The 27,243-nt window shown below is 33.9% G+C and overlaps 1 protein-coding gene across 2 annotated transcripts in view; it reads right to left on the bottom strand.

Annotated features, from left to right (window-relative positions):
* Positions 1–26,813, bottom strand: part of IPO5 (importin 5) — a 110,898-nt gene extending 84,085 nt beyond the window's left edge. The window contains exon 1 of one of the 2 annotated variants that reach the window (XM_074299395.1): positions 26,763–26,813. The gene's annotated coding sequence lies outside the window, so the exon portion shown is untranslated. The remainder of the gene's footprint in view (positions 1–26,762) is intronic. The other variant, XM_074299396.1, reaches the window with a different exon arrangement.
* Positions 26,814–27,243: the final 430 nt, after the last annotated feature.

Raw genomic sequence — 27,243 nt, 5'->3', positions numbered from 1 at the left:
AAGCTTCCAGAAATAAGACCAAATAAATATAAAAAAGTATTGTTTGATAGCCCCAAAGAAACTTTAAAATGAAGAAAGGATTATTTAATAAATGTAGTTTAGAAAATTATTTTGCAATTGTTTATTTATTTGTTTTTATCCTTATTTCAATATCATTTATGGGTATTTTTTTTGCTTTATTTCAAAAAGGTCTTTCTCTATTTCTTTATATTTCATTTATATTTCTTTATATTACAGATGATTTTAAACTTATTTCATTTCTTTATATTCTTATACCACAATTTATTCATTTAGTTATTCACCTATTATTTGACATTTAGATCTATTCATTTTTTTTTGCAATTGCAAATATTGCCCCATATATTTTTGGATAATTTTTTTTCTTTTTTCATGATAATATTTTCAAGCTATATTTCTAATATAAGGGTGGGAATCAGTTTAGCCTTTTAGTCAATCCTACTTAGGCCCTGATACCATCATTGGGTGAGAACATCCACTCTAAATCAATTAATCAAAAGTATTTCAAACAGGTGTGATAAGAAGTCTTTGGAATTGTTTGAGAAGACTTGGTCATACCCTGTAAAGTCTTATGTAAAACTGGTAAGTCTATATGGAATGGGAATATTTGAGTATCTAGCACCCTATCTTGTCTTGGGAGTCATTCCAGCCAAACTTCTTAGGAGGAATTTCTCTTGCAAGCAGAGTAGAGTGAAGGAAGAGATTAAAAAAAACAAACAAACAAAAAAAAAAAAAACAACAACTTTGGTTTCCTAACTTTCTCCTCCTGAATTTATAGCAGGATAATCTTATGAATTTTGAAGGGTCAGAAGATTAGGGGACTTCCATCGGCATCCTAGTCCAAGTAGAAACAGCTGAAGCAATGTCTGAATTGGGAGTTACATATTGAGAAACATTAATTTCAAGACTCTACAATAATGCCAGCAGAAAAGCCACATGAAAGTAGAAAAGGCTTCTAATAACTAGGAACTCTGAGTTAATCCTTTGCTTACATGTGCCCACTTTCTCTAGACTTTTGGTGGAGAAAGTTTTTTATCAATCTCAGTAAATATCCCTTACTAAAAACTAATAAAGTTTGATTGACTTATTGATACCTACTTATAAATCAAGCACTATTTTATGGGTTTTTGAAAATTAAAAAAAAAGACTTTCCTAACCCATTAGGGGAAAAGTAGCAGTAGTCCTATGAGACCCAGAGTGAACAGAAGTTGGGATCATAGCCCCTGAACTGAATTAACAATGAGCCTATTGGGCCTAAAGTAAAGATTTTTTTTTTTTTTTGGTAGAGTGTCATCAGGTTGCTTTCCAAAAGGTTTTGCAAGTTTAGAGTTAAATCAGTAATGTATAGATCATATTTGTTTATTTACTTGTTTCTTAACTTTGAAGTTTGTTACTTTATTTTTTGTTTTTTTTGCCTATTTTAGGAAAATGAGGCAACAGCTTGGAATTACAAATCATTTATTTGATTATTAGTGAGGCTAAAGTAATTATTAACAATCTGTATTTCTTCTTTTGTAAATTATATGTTTTGATTAAGTGCTATCTCTTGGGATATGATTTTGCTAACATAATTGGGATACATTAATGTATTTTTTTCAATATTTTAAAGTTCTTTTTTCATATTTATAATCCATCTGGAGTTTATGGTAAGAGATACTTCTTTCTCTGGCATATTGCAAAGTTATTTTCTAAATTATATTTATTTATTATTTCTTCATTTTCCCAACACTTTTTATATTTATTTGGTCTGATTTCTGGAATCTTTATTTTCTCTCATTCATATCTCATTTTTGCTCATTACTATGTAGTTTTTCCCAAATAAGTTATTAATTGATGCCTTATGTGTATTTATGTTGCCATAGTTTATCTCCATTCTTCTTCCCCTCTTTTTCCTAGAGGACCATCCCATGTTAAAAAATGCCATTTTTAGGACTAAAAAGGAAAGAGGAAAAAATTCCAGTGTTACTGATCAATACATTTAAAAAATTTGAAAATATATGCAATGTACAACATTTTTTACAACACCTTTGTTTGAGGTCATCATAACTTCAAGTCATATTTGTTTATTATAATTTTGTGACATCCACTTTTGGTGTGGGGGGGCAGGAGGGTCGAATTTCCATAATTATAACAATTGTGTATATTTTTTGGCTCTTCTTTCTATTTCAATTTATATGAATCTCTTCATTCTTCTCTGAATTCATCACATTTATCTTTTTTTTAAAGCTCAGTAATTTACATACCATAAATTATTGATCCATTCCCCACTTGGTAGGCATGACAAAAAAGTATTACTAAAACATTTCCAAATGCATTTTATTATTTTATCAAGTTCTATAAAGTGTTCCATTGGTAATTTGAATGTATAGTGCTAAAATTCTGAATTAGTGTTGATATTTTTATTATATCAACATGGCCCAGCCAAGAACATAGGCTTTTTTTTTCAGCTATGTAAGTTATTTTTTATTTTTTTAAGGAACACTTTTTTGTTAAATCTATGCAAATATTTTGTGTGCTTGAAAAATTGATCTCCAAGTATTTGATGCATTTTGATAAAGAAATGTTTTTGATTTTTAAAATTAAAAATGCTTTTTTATTTTTGAGGGTTTTATTTTGTAGCCTAAAACTTTACTGAAGCTATTGTCACTATTATCTTTATTAATTTTTTAGGATTTTTTTTTCTTTTTCTGAGGCTGGGGTTAAGTGACTTGCCCAGGGTCACACAGCTAGTAAGTATTAAGTGTCTGAGACCAGATTTGAACTCCCATCCTCCTGAATTCAGGGCTGGTGCTCTATCCATTGCGCCACCTAGCTGCCCCTATTTTTTAGGATTTTTAATTTTCCTAGCTGCCACCATAGCTTCCCAATTCTTCAGGGGAACTGCTATCCTTGCTGAATGAGATAGACAGGATGTCCAGGGATGGCTCAGCCCAAATTTCCAAGAACAGTGTCAGACAGTGTTTATGGTCTTTAGGGACCAGCTAAATATATTTTTCTTGATAATGTATGTTCAACACAGCGCCCTCAAGGCACAGCAGTGCTAGTCACCTCTGAGGCACTTCCAGGGAGGGGGTGGGGAACTCTCTCCCAGAGCTCTCTCTTAGCTCAGGAGCAGGAGCTGCTGCATCCATCCGGTCTGGGAGGAAGCTGGTAAAGAAATAAATAAATAATTTCCTACCCCAGGGACAGACCCCAAAAGATTTTTCAAGTATGAGCAAGAAGCCAAAAAGAACCTTTGACTCATTCTACACAGAGAAAGAGCAGATATCCAACCACGAGGAAGTTAACAGCAGAGAGTCAGCAGATAACAACCTAAAGGGGAATGATTCCTGCCCCCCATCACATAACTCTCTCCTAGAAGAGAATATTAAAAAGTTAAGAGAGTTTGAAGAAAAATGGGGAAAGGAAAGGGAAGCTATGATAGAGAATAACAATGTCCTGAAATTGGAGTTGGAAAAAATAAAGAATTCACAGGAGATGCAGGGAAACAAAATTTGTGAATTAGAAAAGGTTAAAAAATCACAGGAAAGTAGGATTTCTGAATTGGAAAAGATAAAAAAGTCTCAAGAAAATAGAATTTCTGAATTGGAAAAAGAAAATAATTCTCAAAAAAATTAGGGAAATGGAAAAAAATTCAATAGAGCAAAATAATTCATTTAAAAACAAAATTGGGCATTTACAAAAAGAACTAAAAACTGTGAAAGAAGAAAATAACTCCTTAAAAGTCAGGATGGAACAAATAGAAATGAATGATTCACAGAGAACCCAAGAATCAGTCAAACAAAACAAAAAAAATGAGAAGCTGGAGAGCAACGTCAAATACTTACTGGGAAAATCTATAGACCTGGAAAATAGATCTAGGAGAGATAATCTGCGGATCATTGGACTTCCCAAAAACTATGACCAAAAAAAGAGCCTAGATTCTATTTTACAGGAAATTATCAAAGAGAACTGTCCAGAGATAATAGAAACAGAAGGGAAAGTAGATGTGGAAAGAATTCATCAAACTCCTTCTGAAATAGACCCTAAAAAAAGAACACCACGGAATATTGTGGCTAAGCTGCAGAATTACCACACAAAGGAGAAAATCTTGCAAGCAGCTAGAAAAAAACAATTTAAATGCCAAGGTGCCACAATGAGGGTCACTCAAGATCTGGCTGCCTCCACATTAAAAGATAGAAGGGCCTGGAACCTGATATTCCGTAAGGTAAAAGATCAAGGACTGCAACCAAGAATGAACTACCCAGCTAAGTTTAGCATCTTTTTCAATGGAAGAAGATGGTCATTCAATGAAATAGAGGAATTCTATATGTTTCTAAGAAAAAAACCAGACTTAAACAAAAAATTTGATCTACATCCACAAGACTGAAGAGAAACAGAAAAAGGTACACAGAACCCTTGAGATAATGTATGTTCAATAAACTGACATATACATTTCATTTCTTTTGTGTTATTGCTATCACTATCAAAACTATTTAAAAAAAATTGAGGAGAGTAGGCATCCTTGCTTTCCTCCCATATGGAAAAAAAAGTTCTAGTTTATTCCCAATAAATATAATGCCAGCTTTCAATTTTAGATAGATGCAATTTTCTATGTAGTTTGGTGATAAATGTTTTGTATTATTTTTAAAGTTTTAAAGTATAAGGTCACTCGGATGATTTATTTTTTTCTAGTGTATATCCTTTGATAAGTTTGCCTGCTTATTTTTTCCACATACATTTTATTATGACCAAGTTCAATAAGAAAACTCATTGGTGTTTTATTTGTTGTTGCATCAAAAATATGTGCCAGTTTCAGAGTATTGTAATTTTTACTGACTTGACCAAATCTGTCTATCCTTCCAATTATGTAGACCTGTTTTTATTTTGATCATTTTAAATTTGTGGTTGTCCTCAAAAAGACAATTTGTTTAGACAAATTAATTTCTAAGTGATTAGTGCTTTTTATTGTGATTGTAAATTGAATTTATTTTGATGATATTTTCTAGATATTTATTATGAATATGCATTTTGTATGTTTTAAAAAAATTATAACCTTAATGAAATCATTTGTTATTTCATTTATTCATTTTGTTCAATGAGTGTGGATGTTGTTACCTGAAAATATTTTGTCTCTTCGTTTGCAGTATTAATCCTTCTAATAATGCCTTTTCCATTTTCATTTGTTTTTCCCTCCTAAACTTCTGTTTTGGTGCCTCATTATGAAGGTGACCCTGTTTTCTCAAAGGATATGCTAGTAGGGTGCAAACTCGGTTAGTTTCCCATCAATCTGGAAATAATTCTAATATAGATTTAGTGATGGACTATATATTCTTGTCTGAAGACTAATGGGAATTAATTCTGAAAGATTCATCAATAGCTTTTCCATGTGGCATTGACTTTTTAAAAAATGATACTCTTAAAAACTATCTTTGAATCATAGAATGATGTGATGTCTTCTGTTGACCTACAAGCCATCACATATACTTGAAGTATTAAAGAAATACTATATTTGCTAGTAAAATAAAAGTAGTGAGTGTGTTTTTCTTGTTTTGCACCTATTCTTAGGGGGAATTAATTTTTTCTTATTAATCATATTTTGACTTGCCTGATGAATGCTGCCTCCTCTAAGTATCTATTAATTGGCACTTAGGAGGGATGGTTGATCCTCCTTTCCCCATATAATTGTCTTCTCTAGATGATTGCTGTTAAAGCCTAGGCTGGAAGCAAGGAGGATAGTCCAGAGCAGAAGTGTCAAACATGTTACCTGTTCCAGTTACCAGATTAAAATGCACCTGGTATATATTTAACAAAAGCTATTCCTGGGGCTTCTATGCTTATTTTGGAGCAGTTAGTCAGCAATTGTTGCTGATAATGATGAGAAAGGTTTTCTGTCTTCTATAATAGATGAGAGATTTAGGCTAGAAACAAGTCTGGTGGTTTGAGGGACAGTCTTATTCCCAAGCATTATGGTTCCCTAGACCATTTTCTTAGAATTTGAGGGGAAATGATGATCAAGGAGGTGGGTGATAGTTTAATTTGCTTGGTACATGCTGCTCTTGACTTTCTCAGTGTCCCACTGATTCAGTTAGGTGGCCCACTAGATGCTATTTAAACAGATATTACTGCCTCATTTTTCACTATAGTGTCTCTATATAGGATCCACAAACAGTATCCAAATGTGATTATTTATAAAATCTTAGATACTTTTCTGGGATACTGTAAGAGAACCCATTCCTTATCTTGTTTTCATCATGGATAAATTTAATATGCCCAAGGATTATTCTCCTGGGCATTTATAATTATGGGGAAATAGGTGGTTAGTTAGTAATACTTTTGCCATTTCTTCCCCCTCCCCCCCCTGCAGTTGGAGTTAAGTGACTTGCCCAGGTTCACACAGCTAGAAGTGTTAAGTGTCTGAGACTAGATTTGAACTCAGGTCCTCCTGACTTCAGGACTGGTGGCTGTATCCACTGCACCCCCTAGCTAGCCCATCATTCCATTTTTTCTGATAATTGTACTTTTCCCATTTTTGTAAAAAAAAGAATTTCCTCCCCCAATTTGATATATCTTCAAAATCAGTACTTAATTGCTTTAAGTCTGTGTCTCCTCCAACATGGATATTTTTTAAATGTAAAGATATGAACTGGTCAATATGAGACAGACTATATGGATACTCTTGAAATATTAAAACAGTCAGAGAAGAGCTTTCAATGGATGGGAAGGAAAGGGTAGAGTGGTTATAATCTACACCAATCAAGGAAATATACACACTAAAAAGATTACAGATCCAGATATAAAAATACATTTCCAAATATGAATTTGAATAGGTATAAATTGTTTTTCTTTAATTCATCTCAAGTGCTCTTGTGTGTAGGACACTGGATTTGAGCATCAAGAGAAACCTGGGTGTTTATCATGATCCTTAAAAGTCGGCCAGGTCATTTAATCTTTCTAAAATTAGATTATTTGCCCTACGTGCCTCTTAGTATTCTTGTGAGAAAATACCTTGTAAATCTTCAAATATAAGTTATTATTATTGTTGCTTCCTCATATCAGGTATTGAGGTGACTACAAAAGTGATGGTTCCAATATATGATAGACAAGAACCAATCATCATACATGGATGGTACCTGGCAGATCTCTTTCATTTGATCCACAAATACTTTCAGGATGCTACAGCTTATTTGGATTTTATAAACCATCTAGAATGAAGTTTTTCCATTCAGTTGCATTTTTAAAAAATGACTATGCCAAAATTTTATTTTATTTATTTTTTTAAAATAATAATAGCTTTTTATTTTTCATTTTCAGTTGCTTTTTACTATTTTGGGAAGTAATGTTGCTTATGGTCTCACTTTCCTCTATACCGTTTGGGCTGTGAGCTTTTAAGATAAACTGAGGCTCTTACTTTGACCTTAGATTCCCACACTCCTTACTTTGATAAGAATTGTTTGTTACTTGGGGCCAATTCGATGCTCTTTCACTTTTTTTATTGAAGTGATTTCTTGAAATTGCTTAAACTTCTTAAAATGTGGTGACAATCAGTTACTTCACTTTATAGATTTTCATTTGTTAGAGCTGCCCAGTTGTTTGAACAGGACAAGTCAGAGCATTTGTAATCACACAGTATTTTCATGTCTTCTAATTTGCAATCAGTTACCATTTGCTCTGACCACTTGATCTGATTGCATGCAGACAGCTGATTTAGAAATAACAACTATACTTGTAACTAAAATTTTCTTCACTTTCATAAAGTCCTTCAGGGTACATGTGACTTGAACTCTTTGGAAGTGGGGAGAGTGGGAAATCTCCTTTTACCAACTATTCTGCAAGGGATAGTCTTAGAGAATTGCTTGAGTTGGATGCAAGTGATTTGTTTAAGATCATACAATATAGTAAGTGACAAGAGACAAGATTCATACCTAGTCCCCCAGACTCCAAGTCCCAATTATCAATTAATTATTTGTTACTTGATAATGTTGATCTCACAAATTAAAGAGACTAAGAATTGATAACCATTAGGTAAGTGGTTTTGTAATCATTCTTTCTTTGAAGAAAAAATTTAAATGGATAAGGGGGGTATCCTAGATTACAAAGGTAATTACTGCACTTCTAGATAGCCAAATTCTTGCCTACATATCTAGTCTTATTTGATATTACTCCCCTTAAAATTTTTTCTCCTCCAGTTAAACTGTCTATTATTTCTCCAGGTATCTTTCATAAAATTCATATTAAGATTTTACAGAACTGAGAAAGCAGGCATATGTTTAATTTAGTTGTTTATGACTTTTAGACTCTCCTCTTCTTTAGTATATCTTGATAGATCACTTCTTAAGTGATCTTTAAAAGTGTGTCACATCCAACAAGGACTTTTACCAAGGGGATTTTTATCAAGTCCAGCTGTTCTTCCTGATTTGTCTTTTTTTCTAAAGCTTTTTATTTTCAAAACATATACATAGATAATTTTCAACATTAATCTTTGCAAAATCTTGTATTCCATTTTTTTCCTCCTCCCTTCTCCCTATTCCCTCCTGTAATTAGCAAATAATGCAATATATGTTACACGTGTGCAATTTTTCTATACATGTTTTTTCCACAATTATCATACTAAACAAGAAAAATCAGATCAAAAAAGAAAAAGAAAAAAGAAAAAAAATTCAAGCAAACAACAACAAAAAAGTGAAAATAACTCTGCTGTGATCCACACTCAGTCCCCATAGTCCTCTCTCTGGATGCAGATGGCTTTTTTCCATCACAATACCATTGGAAATGGCCTGAATCACCTCACTGTTGAAAAGAGCCATGTCCATCAGAAGTGATCATGTATAATCTTGCTGTTAATAATGTTCTCCTAATTCTACTCACTTCATAGCATCAGTTCATGTTAAGTCTCTGACATCATCCTGCTGATTGTTTCTTATAGAACAACAATTCCATAACATTCATATACCACAACTTATTCAGTCATTTCCCAACTAATGAGCATCTACTCAGTTTCCAGTTTCTTGCCACTACAAAAAGAGCTGCCAAACGAATGTGGGTCCTTTCCCCTCCTTTATGATTTCTTTGGTTTACAGACCCAGTAAAGACTCTGCTGGGTCAAAGGATATGCATAGTTTGATAGCCCTTTGGGCATAGTTCCAGATTGTTCTCTAGAATGTTTGAATCAGTTCACAACTCCACCATCATTATCTTTTCCTTTCATTTTAGCCAATCTGAGAAGTGTTTTAATTTGCATTTCTTTGACCAATAGTGATTTAGAGAAATTTTTCATATGATTAGAAATGGTTTTAATTTCTTCATCTGAAAAATTGTCTATTCATATTCTTTGACCATTTATCAATTGGAGAATGACTTGTATTCTTATAAATTTGAGTCAATTCTCTATATATTTTAGAAATGAGGCCTTTATCAGAAACCTTGGATGTAAAAAATTTTCCCAGTTGATTGCTTCCCTTTCTAATCCTATCTGCACTGGTTTTGTTTGTACAAAAACTTTTTAACTTAATATAATCAAAACTATCCATTTTGCATTTAAAAATGTACTCTAGCTCTTCTTTGGACGCAAATTCCTTCCTTCTCCATAGATATGAGATAGTAGACTAACCTTTATTCTTCTAATTTGCTTAATCTAAATTATGAACCCATTTCAATCTTATCTTGGTATAGGGCCAAGGTTCTCAAACTATGGCCTGAGGGCCAGATGCACCACTGAGGAGGTTTATGAGGCTGGCATGGTTATGGCAAATGGGCTGAGGGGCGGAGACAGAATGTGAGGTTTCGTTTTTTACTATGCTCCTGACCTCCAACAGTCTGAGGGACAGTGAACTGGCCCCCTATTTAAAAAGTTTGAGGACCACTGGTATAGGGTGTTAGGTATGGGTCAATGCCTAGTTTCTGCCATATTAATTTCCAATAATTTTTGTCAAATAGTGAGTTTTTTCCCCTCAGAAGCTGAGGTCTTTGGGTTTATCAAACACTAGATTACTATAGTCATTTACTATTGTGTCTTGTGAACCTAACCTATTCCACTGAGCAACTATTCTATTTCTTAGCCAGTAGCAAATGGTTTTGATGATCACTGCTTTATAATATAATTTTAGGTCTGGTGTAGGAAGGATACCTTCATTTGCATTTTTTCATTAATTCCCTTGAAATTCTTGATCTTTTGTTCTTCCAGATGAACTTTGTTATTATTTTTTTCTAGCTTTGTAAAATAATTTATTGGGAGTTTGATTGTTATGGCATTGAATAAGTAGATTAATTTGAGTAGAACTGTCATTTTTATCATATTAGCTTGATCTACCCATAAGCACTTGATATTCTTCCACTGATTTGTCTTCTTAAGTATCATTACTACTTTGTCACATGATATAATGGGCACAAAGTCTAGGGTTCAAATATGGCAGTACTATAGTTATGAAAGGGGCAGTTAGGTAGCCCAGAGACAGTGCTGGACCTGGAGCCAAAAAGACCTGAGTTTTAATATAATTTTAGATACTTAACTTTTTATGTGACAGTTTCTGTTTGCTTCAATTTCCCCCTTTGTAAAATGGAGGTAATAATAATAATGCTAATGTCTCCTATATTTAATGACTTTTAAAAACTTTGTTGTTTTAGAAAGAAGTTTTCTCCTACCATTATAAATTTAAAGGAAAATATAGTTAAATTAGTTTTATTACATTTCATTTTGATATATGGTTTTTAGGAAGCTTATAATGATTTTTGTATTATCTTTATTTGATATTTTTTCATGTTTATTTATATTAACAGTGTTAATAGATTATACAAAGTCCCAATGATTATCAATTAATTAAATAATATTTATTTGATAATGTTGATGTCACAATTTGGGGAGACTAAGAATACCATTATGTAAATGCATTTGTAATCATTCATTCTTTGAAGAAATAATATAAATATATGAAGGAGGTGCCCAGATTATAAAAGTAATAATTGTCAGAGTTGGTATTTGAACTGATATTTTCTAGCTCCAGAACAGAAAATTTTCCAGTATCGCAGTGGATAATCGTAACTACAAAATTCACATTAAAATTATGGGATACTGGCATAACTTGTTAAAATTAAAGCACATGGTCTTCCAATCTTTTAACAAACTGTAAATATTGTAACAAATATAGAGTTCAATGTCCAGTTGGTCACAATCTTTCCTTTGTATTGTTTTGCTTAACTGTTTTTTAGAGATAGTAATTTGTTTCTTGTCTGTATTTACTGAATTCTTGTTTGTTTAGTTAAAACAAAGTGTAACAATTACAATACTGCATGTTCTTTAACTCTGAAGTGAGAAAACAGAACATACCTTGCCACTATTTTTGAAGGAGTATTTTAATTAGCTAGTTGATTTTATAATTTGTGGATGATTTCTCTAAAGTAGAAATTTCATTAGGGTGACAAGGAGGAACAGCACTTACATCCCCATTCCCAAGCCAAGAAAAGCATACCTCAGTGATGGAACTACTGCTGATGTAAATCTCCTCAAGCTTTGCAAAGTACCCTAAGATTAAGGATTCAGAATTTGAGTGAGATTCAGCCAAATCGGTTTGATTTGGCTATGAAAAATAAACTTTCCTAAACTTCTTGGGGAACAATTTGAACAAAGATAAGATTATATTTCAGTTAATAATGCTTCGAGATTATTAAATGGAAGAAGACTTTAGGAACAATCCAGAATCAGTCTGATATAAGCTTTTCAGTGAAGCATAAAGAACACATAATACTAAGAGAAGTAACACACGTTGGGGGGGAGGGAGAGAGAGAAGGAAGGAGAGAGAAAAAGAGAAAGAAGGGGGGGAGGAGGTTGAGATCTGTTGCTAGGGAGAAGTGGGACAAAGCACAATGGCTTTTCAGGATTCTTCAGCCAGCACAACCGCTGCTATTTTCAAAGAACAGAGGGGCTGAGGGAGGGAGCTGAAAACCATTTCTTGAGACCAGGGTCCCTAAAAAGGTTTTATTCTCTTTCCATTTGAGGAAGCAAACTCTGGGGAGATTTCCTTCAGCCGGGGTGCTTGCTATGAAAGCTCTACCAACTCAGTGTTTTCTATGATCGGAAACAATTGAATTGAATTACTTGGGAAACTGTAGAAAATAAAATAAGGAAAAAATCCATCAGTGTAACTATGTATATCGTTTGAATTTACTTCTCTGTGTACATGTCTGCTTTTCCACCCCCCCCCCCCCAAGTGTGATGTAAATTGCTTGACTGCAGGGATTATTTCCTCTTTGTCTCTTTGCCGCACTGAGCACTGTGTCTGCCACATTGTAGAGCCTTAATAAATGTTAGTTAAATTGAATTGAAACAATTCTAAGAGGAGTTCAAAAGGCAGCTTAGGCTTCTGTCCCTCCTGTTAGAGTCTAGCTAAGAGGAGAATTTCAAGGCCAGTAATTGAGATTGGTTGAGAAAACCAAAGAAAATTTCATAGTTGCTAAATGAGAACATTGAAGAAAACTTTGTAATTATTGGCTGTTATTTCTGGCTGAAAAAAAAAAATATATATATATATATATATATATATATTTTTGTTGTTGTTGTTTTTTTCAAGATAGGCACTTTCTAAGCACCTCTAGTAGACAGATGACTAGAAAATAGCACCTCAGATGGGGGTTATAGTTGAGACATAAAAGGAGCTGAAAAAATGGGCTGACAGGCAGGATGAAAGACCCACAACCTTTCCTGTGTACCAGAGAAGTGTAGGAACCATAATAACCTTACTCCACCCCAGTGGATAGTGGAAATTAGGGAAAGAACTTTTTAACAGGCTAAGAGTGGAAATGAAATATCAGACTCTGCTATCAGTTGATGGGAAGTAGGGTTACTCAAGAATAGGGGCACTGATATTAGGAGGGGACTTGGGAAGTAGGGTTACTCAAGAACAGGGGCACTAATATTAGGAGGGGACTTCAGCAACTTTGCAGCTGCAGGGGTAACAAGGTGTCTCACTATGGTCCTGGTCATTCATATTCTCTGCTTGGGCATCCTTTCATGCAGGTACCTTGGCCATGTGTGTTACCTATATGTAGATGCCCTATGTATAATTCCTGTAAAGGTTCATTCTTTTTTCACTTAAGATGTTTGTCCTTCATTCTTGAAGAGGACCATGACATTAGGGAGATGATACCATGACATGATCTTAGTCCATTCACTGTGTATCTACTTGTTGGAAAAACCAGTTCAAGTTGGAGAGAGAGAGAGAGAGAGAGAGAGAGAGAGAGAGAGAGAGAGAGAGAGAGAGAGAGAGAGAGAGAGAGAGAGAGAGAGAGAGAGAGAAATCTTCTATTGTTAGTTTACTTATATTGCTGTTAAATTAAATATTTTTGTTATGCTGTAAGTAAATCTTATGGTTGCGTGGTATAAAACATATCCATTGGTATGCTAAAGGCACTATGAATCTGGGAATAAGAAAGGGGAGTGGGACATGGAGCAAGTAGTAGAAAAATGTGGATAGATTCCAAGTTATACTTGATAAAATTTTAGCAAAACAAAAGTTTGGCTACAAGTTATAGGGAAGAAAAATAGCTGAAGAAAAGATAGCTAGGTTTGTCCCTAAAGAGAAAACTTTGTGGCCTACAAAATAGTTAACCTGGGGTAGTTATTGATTTTTTATAATAGCTTTTTATTTTCAAAATACATGTAAACAGCTTTCAACATTCACCTTTGCGAAATCTTGAATTTTTCTCCCTCCTTTCCCCTCACTCTCCTCCACTAGAAAGCAAGCAAACCAATATAGTTAACCTGGGATAAGTTAACTAAGGACTTACAAAGGTGGAGAATATACACATAACTGAAAACTTATTTTCAACAGTGCTGTTCTAGTATCAAAATACATGTAAACAGCTTTCAACATTCACCTTTGCGAAATCTTGAATTTTTCTCCCTCCCTTCCCCTCACTCTCCTCCACTAGAAAGCAAGCAAACCAATATAGTTAACCTGGGATAAGTTAACTAAGGACTTACAAAGGTGGAGTATATACATATAACTGAAAACTTATTTTCAACAGTGCTGTTCTAGTAGGAAATTGAAAAGAAAAATTGTACCAGAGAACTTGATTTGATAGCAATAGAATAAAAATTACAAAAATTAAAAAAAAATCATATAAAACAAAATATGGAATCAAATTGACATTTAATTATAATCATTATAATCACCATTTCCAAAGTGGCAACACTTGTGTAATTTCAGGGAAGTAGTAATTCTTTATGCCCTTGTTCTATAGGAATATATACTTTTCAAAAGGGGGCAGTGGGACAAAAAAAGTGCAGTCACTTTTATCATTTATATCTAAACATGACTGATGTGACCTGGTTGGAAATGTTAAACTTAGAGATTCATAGAATATTTTAAAACCTTGTTCTAAAGCACCTCCCTATTTCAAGAATTCAGGTCAGACTTACTATATCACTGAAAGCCTCTGATGTAGGTTTCATCCTTTTCCTGAGCTCAACTTCAGGGTAGTATTGCATTTATATTCTACAGAGCAAAAATTTCACAGAAAAAAGTGAGCAGAAGATATAGGTTGAGCCAATCTAGAGATCAAAGTAAGATTTGGCCTGTTTGATAAGGAAGCTTGTGATAGGCTTTATATTGTATTTGTGCATTACTGTGGATAAATGGTAGAAATGAATTACTATAGCTACAAAAACTACCTTGGAAGAGGGATTCAAAAATGATAAAGAAATTCTCCCCCCAAAAGGAGGTGGTTTATTTGTGAATATGCCTATAGAAGACTAAGAATCTCCACCCCCTCCCTCAATGTTCTCATAAAGGGAAAGCTGAGATTTATTTTGTTAAATTTCCTCTTTAGGGACAAACCTGGCTATCTTTTTTACAGATATTTTTCTTCCCTATGACTAGTAGCCAAGCTTTTGTTTTGCTAAAATTTTATCAAGTATAATTTGGAATCTGTCCACAGTTTTCTATTACTTGTTACGTGGCCTACTCCCCTTTCTTACCCCCAGACTCATAGCTCTCCTAGCATTTCAGACTTCACCTAAAAGTCAAAACATATCTTAGGGTTACTGGACATTTGCACGGTTTTGAGTAATTCAAATACTTGATGTAGTGAGATTATATAGGCAAGATTTGTTTTTTCCCCAAGTAACAGATCTTTTTCACTACTCCCCACACAGGAGTCAATGGCCAATGCTTTTTTTCCTCCAAGAGACACATAAACTCAGGAACCTTTTTCTCTCTAGAAACTGTCCAATTTGGGGTTACTTCTGAGGCACTGGCACTGACCAAGAAATCTGCCTTTTCCAACAAGAAGGCTAGATCTTAGGATCACACAGCCTACCACTGCTTTTCTTTGTCTACAAGGCTAGATTCCAGAAACTTTGAACTTCAAGGCAACTCCCTACACTGGTACTTGGCTCACCAGTCTATCTATCTTTGACTAGCAGGCTAAATTCAGAAATCATGTTGCCTAGGAAATTAAATTCTTTCCTGCTCTACATAGTAGATTTAGTTCCAGAAATATTGTCTACTAACTTTTCTTTCAGTCACAGTGGGCCAGCTTCTTTAGGAATCCTAACATTCTTCCAACTTCTGCCATCCCCTAGGCTGGAAAATGCTACTAATCTATTTCCAGTTTCTGACTTGTGTTCTACCTGTGGATGAGCTTAAATGAATTTTGGATTTCTGTCCTGAGGCTGCTGCAAACAGTTTCTGGTGATAGGGAAAGGGAAGACTCTGTGTATGTATGCACAAGCTTCATTTCTTTCTCCTTACCCAACCTCCCACAGATCTGCCTGCCTTTATTTGCTCTGTTCTTTGAGAAGGAAAAGAAGAAAAAAGGCAAAAACAGCAAAAAGGGCTCGCTTTTATAGCTAAGTACAGAGATGGTTCTTTGGACCAGAAGTACTGCCTGCTGCATCCTAGCCAGCCATTTGTCTTAGGGGCCAACCTCAACTCCTATGACATTTTTATGTCATCAGTTGGTAGAAGGTACATTTTCCTTGAATGGGTTTTGAGAGAATTATAGAATCTGAGAACAGAAAGAAACTTTAAAAATAATTTAGTTGAATCTTTCACTTCAGTATAGGAATATTTTCTAGAGCATTCCTGATAAGTATCTAACTTCTTCATCCCTATGCTGGGGCAGAAGGAAGCCTTATCCATTCTTGAATAATTGGATTTCTTAAAAAGTTCTCTCATAAATTGGGTCTAAATCTGCTTCTCTGTAACTTTTAAATTTTTTTGATTTATTTAAAAATAAATATTTTTTTCAATTGCAAAAACCTGCTTTCAGACTCTCCTCCTTGAGACTTGATGAAAAGTAAATTCTCTTACAGATGAATGTAGTTAGTAAAAATAAATTTTTATATTGTTCACATGTAAAAAAAAAAGTCTCATTCTGTACTCTGAATTCTTTGCATCTCTATCAGGAGATGGGTAGCATGCTTCATCAGTGCTCTGTGATCTTGGTTGGTCTTTTTCTGATGAGTTCAGCACAGTAGTAGTCTATCATATTTATATGTCATAAACTTGTTCGTTTGTCCTTCATTTTGTGGGTATTCCAGATTCCTATTCTTTGCCACCTCAAAAACAGCTATAAATGCTTATTCTTAGAGGTGTTTTGCTTAGGAATAATCTTTTTTCTTATCCTACTCTTCCTCTAATTCTTCCTCTTTCTCCTTCACCCCTTTCTTTCTATTTTTGTACTCAACTGTGTATGTATTCTTTCTTTAATCAATTCATATGAGAGTAAGGCTGGAGTATTAACTTCTCCCCACCAACCCTCTCTTTCCCTGTTTGTATGTTTTATACAAATCTTTTGGACCCTAAGTTTACTTGTGTACCCTAATTATGTGAAATGATTTTCCTTAAACTTCTTTTCCCTCCTTTTCAGAGCATTCCTCTTTCCCTCTTTTTTTAAATTTATCCTAACTGAATTCCTTCTCTGATCCCTAATGATGATACATATATAATTTATGTTAGAAAAAATTGTTAGAAAATAATCATTTTATTCTTATTCAGTAAATTATTATTGCTTAGGGGGAGTGGGTTAATGCAATAGCTCAGTCATAAGATGAGTACTTGGACTGAGGTAGTAGACTAAACTGGTGCTAGCATAAGAGTACAGTCCTATATAAGGACTATATGAATGATTTCGTGAAGGTAATATATATTGGCAATATATATTAGGTTGGCACCCAATGTAATTGGTAATAAAATTTTATGTGCACTTACATGTATGTATCATGTATGTATGTATATATATATACACACTTATACATAATATGTGTATGTATTTGTGAGTTTAAATTTATAGGGGATGAGAGAATGTGAATTCTCTCCTCAATAGTAACAGGAAAAGTTTAGGGGTAGAAATATAAGGGATTAATTTCATCAGGGAAGTCACCAAGCTGTTGAAGTATTTTAAAAGTATCAAAGAATTATTTCATGATTCCCCACAGTTCCCAAGCTCTAAATCTGGTGTTATTTAGAGTTGCTAAGAACCTGTTTCACCTTTATATTTTTTCAAGCAGTAATGCCAAAAGGTATTAATATAATTAACACTTTCTTTCATGTTCTGAGTATATTACTTAGCTACTAAAAGAGGCACTGAAACTCCTTGTTATAAGGACTTGTAATTATGGCCTTAGTCTTGTTCATAGAACATTACAATGCTATGGAGATTTCAGATTGGTTAATAAATACTTAAATTACCCATTTATATTTTACAATGAAAAATCATTTTCTCATATAAAAACCACATGAAAAGAACATCTTTTAAAATAATAATAGCAGCTTTTTATTTTTCAAAAAATATGCAAAGATAGATCTCAGCATTCACCCTTGCAAAATCCTGTGTTCCAAACTTTTCTCCCTCTTTCATTTTCACTCCACACTTCCCTGGATAACAAGCAATCCAATTCAATATAGGTTAAACATGAGCAATTTTTTTTGCTCATTTATTTTCACATTTATTGTGCTGTGCAAAAAAGATGGATCAAAAAGGAAAAAAATAAGAAAACAAAATGCAAGCAAACAACAATAAAAAAGGTGAAAATACTATTATGTGATCCACATTCAGTCTCCACAGTGCTCTCTTTGTATGCAGATGGCTCTCTGCATCACAAGTCTATTGGAACTGGCCTGAATCATCTCATTATTGAAAAGAGCCAAGTCTATCAGAATTGATCACCACAAAATCTTCTTGTTATTCTGTACAGAGTACAGAGTTCTACTCACTTCACTTAGCATCAGTTAATGTAAGTCTCTCCAGGACTTTCTGAAATTAGCCTGCTGATCATTTCTTACATAACAATAATATTCCATTACATCCAAATACCATAACTTATTCAACCATTCCTCCACTGTGGGGTATCCACTCCATTTCCAATTCCTCACTAGTACAAAAAAAGGCTGCTACAAATATTTTCCCCCCCACATATGGATTCTTTTTCCTAAAAAAAGAAAAACTTTAAAGTTAAAATAAAAGCTTCTAGAAGGTTGTTAGATGGTTCCTCAGATAGAGCTCTGGGCCTGGAGTCAGAAAAATCTGAGTTTAAATCTGGCCTCAGATTTTAATTAGCTGGCAGTCACTGTTTGCTTTAATCCACTGGAGAAGAAAATGGCCAAGCAAACCCCATGGACAGTATGATCCATAGTGTCACAAAGAGTTGACTGAAAGAGTAAATGATAGTTTATCTCTGTAGCCACCACCATAAAGATTAAATTTTCCAAAACCAACTCAATGTTTGATGGAATTAAAAAATACAGAGAGTATACTGGCTTTTGACTTCAGAATAATAGTTATTAGTGGTAATTAGAAGTAATACATTTGGTTTAGGTCATGAATTAAAGTCTATAACTGGTGAATGCCTTGGCAATAAATTCAGATGAAATTAAATTTATTTGGTCATTTTTTTTTTCTGCTACATAATGACCAAATGAATGAAATTTACTATTAGGTGTTTGATCACACCCTTAAATTATCAAGTTATTAAAACATAATACTGAATAATAATGGTAATAATTCACATTTATATAGTGCTATTAGGTTTGTAAATCATATTACCTACATTATCTCAGTTGATCCTCCCCAAAGCCCTGGAGTGTAGGAACAATTAGTGTTTTGGGTGATTTTTATATTTTTTAAATCTACAACTGCCTAAAGATTAAAGTAAATTTTTTTAAGATTCCAGTGGTTGTAAAGAGGTTCATAGTTCCAGAACTATAAAAGAGCTAACATTCAAGGGCGGGATATGCAAATAAATGTATAGTAACTCTCTCTAAAAAAAGAAGAGTACTCATAATATACTTTTAAATTTAATCTAAGGCCAAATCAAACCAAAACAACAAAAAAATTTAATTTGTATTATTAACATTTTCTCTATTATTTTCTTAGGCCCAGACAAATAACAAAACAATAAAGTTCCAAAGTATAAATGCCCATACTAAAAAAAAAATTAAATCAGTTATCTTGGACTGGCTATAGCACAGCACTGCTTCAGGTTAGACCTCATCTAGTTTAATGCTTTCATTTTACAGGGGAGGAAACTGAGTCCCAGAGAGGTTCAGCAGCTTGTACAAAATCATAGAGGTGGAGGCAAAGGAGCTCAGATCACCAGATGTTTTTCTTAATTTTTACTATATCATATTGATAAATAGGGTTTTAAAAAATTACTTTTAATTATTCTTTTGTGGAAAGTCCATGTTCTTTCCAAATGAGAGGAAAAACTAAGATGTTTACATCCCTCATTTTAAATATGGAATTAGTCCAAGTCATGTATAATGAATAGAATGTAGGTTTTTTGGGGGAGAAAAGGGAACTAAGTCAAGTATTTTTCAGTGTGGGTGGCTGCTTTCAAGCTTCTAGCATTATTAAATTCAATTTGAATTAAGAAACCATTGCTGTTAAAGTATATTTTATGTTGTCTTCCAGATGGGCCTCCCATTTCCATTCATTCACAAACATCTAACTTTGAGACTTTGAAGACTATCATTAATGCAACTCCTTTTCCCATCATATTTCTTAAACTGCCCAAATCTGTATAATTTATTATCTATGTTGTCTATATATCCTAAATAGAGGTTCTACCCATATTGCTAAAGGCTTTTTTGGGTGGTCTCTGAAACCTTACTTTCTCTATGACATTTACCCAAACCTTCGATCTCCTGTACTCATGCTTTGCTACTACCTCACATTTTTGGAATATACTCCCTCCCTCTCCCTGATGGAATCTTCCTTTGAGATGATCTCAAGCACTATCTTCTTCATTGAAGCCTTTCCTCATTCCAAATGGCAGTGCCTTATCTTAAACTCCCTGGTATTTAACCAGTTTGTATATTTGTATATAGTATTTATTTATTTTATATTTATACTATGTATATTCATAAAGAAGCTCAAATATAAATAGTATAAACTACTGCGTGTGTGTGTGTAGTCTGTAGAGATAGATTATATATACATATAAAATTCTTGTTTCCCTTATTAGACTGTAAACTCATTGTGAGTGGGCATTGCTTAATTCTCAGAGCCTGGCCTAGTATCAGCATTTAATAAAATATTTGATTCATTTAGGGTTTTTTTTTTTATCATTCTAATTCTTCTGAGATCATGGTATTCCATAATTCTCATCACTGGGATTATTTTTGTTAAGAAAAGAGGCTTTTTTTAGAGGGAAGTAGTTTTGAAAACTGTGTAATACTTATTATGTAATTTCTTTTTAAATTTTAAATTTTTAAATTTTTAAAAATTATTTTACTTTTAATTTATGAAATAAAACTAGCATTTCTATTAAACAGCATAATAAAAAGGTGATTGCATGTGAAAATGCACATCTGTTATGTACAAATATGTACAAAATCTTTTAAATGTATAATGAAGTTATCACATAAATTTCTCCCCCCCCCTTTTTTTTCTCTTTTCCCTGCCTCACTCTAGAGACGCCTGCCATTAGACAAAAATAAATTTATATGTAAAATTATTTTACACGTACATTTATCAGCTTTTTTCCTGGATGCAGATAGTATCTTTTTTTTTTAGATGTCCTTTATATTTAATTTATGTATTTATGCAAGTCAAAATGACTTAATTGCTCAAAGCTGTTCTTAAAGCAATATTACTGTTACTGTATACAATGTTCTCTTGGTTCTACTTCATATAGATTTTCACAAAACTAACAGCATGAAATGTAAATTCCTAGTTTTATAGTGAATCTTTTTATATTGTATTGTTTACATGGAAATGTCTTTTTGTCCTTATATATTTAATTTCAAAATGACTTTTTTAAAAAGAGAGGCTTTTGTCACAGTGTATGGACACTGAGGTTTGTGAAAATTTTATGCAGTTTCCCAAAAGTGGTCAAGTCTCATGTTTTCTTCTTGTTTAATTTCACTTTTTTTTGTACCCCTTGTCCAAGATAGTCTAAATAGTCTACAACTATGTATTTAAAAACACTAATATCTGTGAAATACCCACACACTTCTAATGTGGAAAGCCTTGGCATTAAGATTTTCATTTTGTATATAAGGAAACAGTTTAGCTTGAATCAGCATGCTTTTCATATATGTAATATATTCTCAGTAGCATATAAGCAGGGATTGTTATAGTTCTTAGGTGACAAAGTAGATAGCCTGTGGGTTCTCAGTAGGAAGACTGAGTTTATATCTGATCTCAGACATTGACTAACTGTGGCAAGTCACTTAACCACTATTTGCCTCAAATTCCTTATCTGTAAAATGGCTAATTTACCTTCCAAGATTGCCATGAGGATCAAACGATACCATTATTAAGTGCTCAGTCCAGTTCCTGATGCAGAGTAATATATACCTGTATGCTATATGTAATTATAATATATATGTATATATACCATATATAATTTTAATATGTATGTATATGTACTATATGTAATTTTAGTATATATGCTCATATATATATATATATATATATATATATATATATATATATATATATATATAATTTATAAACTATAAATGTTAGCTGCTATTATTTTATCATCATCACCTAGGACTTATCACAGTTTCTTACACATTGCAGAAGCTTAAAAGATATTTATTGAATTTTGTTGAAAGTCAATCCATAGGGCAATTAGACAGCAACAGGGGATAGAATACCAGTCCTGGAAATAGGAAGACCTGAGTTCAAATCCTGCCTTAGACATTTACTGGCTATATGTCCATGGGCAAATCACTTAACTCCAATTGCACAGTACAAAGCATCTGATCTAGTTAAAGTAGCTCTGAGTTCAAGTTCTCCTTCAGACACTTAACTAGTTGTGTGACTATAGTCAATTCTTTTAACCACCCTTAGTTTAAAGTTTCCTATTTATAAAATATGGATAGGAATAGTCTCACAAGGTTATTGTAATGATAAAATGAGATTTTGTATGTATATATATATGTGTGTGTGTGTGTATGTGTGTGTGTGTGTATGTGTGTATATACAGAGAGAGGCAACATTCAAGCAATAATGTCCAATAAAAATATACACAATATTAAATAGAAGATAACTTCTAGAATGGTTTGTGGATATTAAAGGGCTTTTCAAAAGATAATAATTTTATGGAAAGAGACATTATGCAAATAACATGCAAGATATATTATGCAATTAGAAAGTAATCTCAAGAGGGGAGACAGGAAGGGGTCCTTTAAAAGTTGAGTTGTCTTAAAGAAAATCAGGAAAGTCAGGAAATAGAGGTGAAGAAAGAAAGTGTTCTAATACAAAGGCATGGGTATAGGAAATGTTGTCACATTAACAGTAGCAAGTATGCCAGTATAACTGGACTGTAGAATTCTCGTGGAGGGGAGAATATGATGTTTCTGCCTTCATATGCTAAAAAAATTACTTTTGACTTTAATGCTATATGAACGTGATAAAAATCCTAAGGAAGATTTTTTAGGCCTTTCTGTATGCAACACACATGTCAGATTATTGTTGAGCTTTGTAAACCCTTATTTTTAGCTCAAATTCTTTTCTTTTTAAATTAATTTTTTTTTTGTTTCTTTGTAAAAAAAATTTATGGCTCTAGAATCTCAAGCAATTTCTTATTTAATTGGTTGCTCTATTTGAGACAAAACAACAGAAAAAAATTCTTTAGATGCTCTTCCTATCTGGCCTTGGCTTTCTTCCTGCCAGATCACTTTACAGAAGTTGCTTAGGTGTTCACCCTCTGGGGATTCCCCATCCAACATATCTGAGTTTAGGTGAGAGCATTTGCAGTGTGAATGCCTTGGTTATATTTCACCACAAGGTCCTAGGGGTTACCTAAAAATGCCACTAGTAAACCTGCAGCTCACCAAGTTCCCTGTGATGTCTGTTGGCTGGGCCTTTTAGCCCTTTGAAATTTGAATTAAAGATAGCTATTGCCCCATGAGACCTTGACCTTGCTCTGGATGACGCTAAACAATAGCTTTGGGGGAATGGTGCCGGTACAGCATAGAATTTGCTAAGCTAGTCTCATTCCTAGCTAAGCGAATTTAAAGCATTCAGCCTATGAGACAATTAGCTGCTGACACTCTCTTAAAATACTACAAAGCCAGGCCAGTAATTATATACCAGAAAGGAACTATGTATAGAAAAGCTGATTAACTTGTGAAGCAGTACAATTTTCTGAACTGGATGTATTTCAAAACAGGATGGCAGTGCTTATGTTGGCAGGGATGAAAAAGCCAGCTACAAATCTTCAGCTGCCTACTTAGCAGTAACCCATTCTCTACCTCCCCCAACCACCTCCCTCCCCCCCCCCTTTTTTTTTTTAAAGCCTCCACTCTGTCTGCAGTTTATAGGTCAGGAGATTAGAAGGTCATCTCTTTCCCTAGTTTTCCAGCAGGTGGCATTGTAAGAGTGGTCAAATGAAATATCTGCCATAACCATACTAGGATTCTAGGAAAATATAGAGTTTCATGTTTAGAGTTGATGGGGACTTTCAATAGGGATCTAGTCCAACTCCTTCATTTTATAGAAGGAGAAACTGAGGCTTAGAGAGATAAAGAGGATTTTTAAGTCACATAAGTAGTGAGTATAGCTGTACAAGGATTCAAATATACATTTTCTGATTTTGAATCTGGTACTCTATCCAGTGCACCATGTTATTTTCATCATTACATCTTCATAATCTTCCTCCCCATTATTATATCATCATTACCATGGCTTAATATTATCATATGGAATATGTCATAATCTTCAACCTCATTTTCCCCATTCCCCATTGTTTCCCACTTCAGACCCATCTCCTCAGAGTCCCATCAAAAATGATGTTCTTGTGTTTGCCTCCTTGCTTTTCTTGATATTGATATTCATTTCTCAGATGTTCCCAACAACTCTTGTAATCCCCAGATCCAATGATTTTTTTTCTCTTTTTTTTCCTTTTATTTTGTTGTTATTCAGTTGTTTAAACTTTTCATGACCCCATTTGGGGTTTTCTTGGCAAAATAATGGAGTAATTTGTCATTTCCTTAGCCAATTTATTTGACCCAGGAAACTGAAGTTAACAGGATTAAATGATTTAATCCACGGTCAGAGAGTTAGTAAGCATAGTAAATGAAGCCAGAGATAAACTCTCTAACACTAGTTCGGGTTATTCCCTTCTTGAGCAATCTGCAGCTTTTGATTGTTCTGACCAGCCCCTTCCTATTGGATATTACTTTTCTCTGTTGGCTTTAATCAACACAATTTTTTTTCCAACACAATATTTTAAAACTATTCTTTCTTTCACTGATTCTGAAGAAGGAACCCCGAAACACTAAAACTCTGGGAAGGAGAAAATTTTCAACTCTGCCTCAGTAAGGGACCCCGCCCAAGAGAAACAAGACAGTTTCATTCTGTTATCTAAAAAGAAACTCATTCAAATTCCAGCTCTAGCAGAAACCCAGCGAGTAGATGAGCTAACTTGGGACTCCACCCACGAATTCCCTTCACCTGGTAGCCAAAGCTCCTATTATAAAAGAGCCAATCTAAAATCTTCTCTTTACAGAGGTTCTAAAGATGCCAGCTATGCCATGATTGCTATGCCAAGGGCCTCTGCCCACTGGATAATAATCTTTTCCAGTGTCATCCTCTCTTTATCTTCACCTATTTCCTAACCAGACTTTATGCCTTTTCTGACAGGATTTCTAACCTTCCCTATAATAAACCTTTTATCAATCTAGGTTTTTGGGTCTGTAAATTCCTTTACAGAGAATCTCTGCACCACCAGTAGGGAGTCTCCAAAGCTCCCTATCCTTTCGCCGAATCCCAGGGGGTATAAGGGAGCCAAACCTCTCCATTTGGTTCCCTGAACCTCAAATCTGCCACTAGATCTAAACATTTAACTCTTTGACAACCAGAAACCCTAATCTCATTTTGGTTCCCCAGATCTAGGTCTTTTCATTTGGTTCCTTTCTAAAAAGAACCTCAAAACCTAAATCTCATCATATTCTTTACTCTCTTTCTGACTTCTTACTGTAGATATTTTCTAAAGTTATGCCCTCAGCTCTTTATGTTCTTGATAATTTTATTTATTTTACATGGCTTCAGGAATCATGATATGAAGATAATAGATATATGTCTAGTCTTAAATTTTCTGAGATCCAAGTGACTATCTCTGCTTCAATATCCTACAATATCTCAAATTCAAGTGTATCCAAAGCCAGGCTTACTGTTTTCTATTCTAAATCTGTTCTTCCTCTCATTTTACTACTTCTATTAGTGGTACCACTAATTACTCAGGATCCCATTTTTAAAAATTTTAGACTCTTCTCATTTCCTTGCTTTTCATATCCAATCAATCTGTGTTCTGTCGATTCTATTTCTGTAACATTTGTCACATTTTTTTTTTTTTAATTCCCATTGATAACTACCTCTCAGAGCTTATTACCAGGACATTAGAGAAAACAGTGGCTACTGCCTTTAATACTAACTCTATTTACAGTAGCTAGGTGCCAGTGTGGGTAGCATGACAGACCTAGAGTTGGAAAGACCTGACTTTTAGTAGACACTTACTTGCTGTGTGACTCTCAGCAGATCACTGAAACCTGTAGTCTCAGTTTCCTTATTTAAAATGATCTGGGGAAGGAAATGGCAAACCCCAAATGGGATCACAATGAATCCTATGTGACTAAGTGACAACCACCACCCAATAGATATGGAAAGTGAAGGAGATAGAATAGTCAGATGAATCAGAAGTTCTGATATTGAGTAATTAAGAGTATTGTAGTTAGTGACATATTGATATTCAGTCATTTTCATTTGTTATCTGAGTTTGTTACCCTATTTGGGGTTTTCTTAGCAAAGATATTGGAGTGGTTTGCCATTTCTTTCTCCAACTCATTTTATAGATAAAGAAACTCCAGCAAATAGGGTAAAGTAACTTGTCCAGAGTCACATAGGTAATAAGTGTCTGAGGCCAGATTTAATTGCCTCTCATTCTAACAACCGAATCACCTAGCCACCCAACAAGAAATATAACTTTAGAAAGTCATCTCCATGGATATTAGTTTCCTCCTTTGTAAAATGTATGAGCTAGAATTAGACAGCTTTCTGAGGGATCTCCCAAATTAATATCTATGGTCCAATGATTTCATGATCTAATGTTACCTAACCTGTCAAGCCTCTTCTCATATTGTTCCCGCCCACTTATCCAGGTAGCCAAGGATTTAGTGAAAATGGATTAATTTACTATGAACTACACTCTCACATCTCCTTTACCTTTACTCTCCTGATTCTCTATACTTAGAATACCCCCACCCCTTGATAACTAAATTTATAACCCAATCTTTATAGGCCTCCTCAGATGTTACCTTGCCAGGAAGTTTTCCTCAGCTCCTTCCAGGTGTTAACAACTTTCCCCTATGATGTCACAAAGCATTCAGTTTTGAACTGCTATGCTGTTGTTACTTAGTACTTCATAATGTAGTTGTTTGTGTTTTTTCTCTCAGGTGATGAGATAGTCATTAGATAGATCTAAGTATTTTTCCAAATGAGAATGGACATGTAACACACATTTATGAACATCTTTTAGAACTAGAAGCTTAGACTTCTTACTGCCCTTCAAATGGGGCTGGCAGCAATAACTTAGGATGGGGTTTACATACCTGAACCCCAATTAAGAAAAATCCAGTCCAACTCATGGATTGTTATTTTGTGATTCTGAATTGTACTAGGTAGTTTCTCAGGTCATTTTGACTTTGAGTTTTAGAGTTCTATGAAGTAAAATTTTCTACCCAAATAAACCAGTTATGTAGAAAAAGACACATATGGGTAGGTAGATATATATATATA

This window comes from Sminthopsis crassicaudata, chromosome 3 (assembly GCF_048593235.1).
Source record: "Sminthopsis crassicaudata isolate SCR6 chromosome 3, ASM4859323v1, whole genome shotgun sequence".
NCBI lineage: Eukaryota > Metazoa > Chordata > Mammalia > Dasyuromorphia > Dasyuridae > Sminthopsis > Sminthopsis crassicaudata.
Note: the sequence above shows the minus strand (reverse complement) of the source record. Positions and strands in the feature narration are given on the sequence as shown.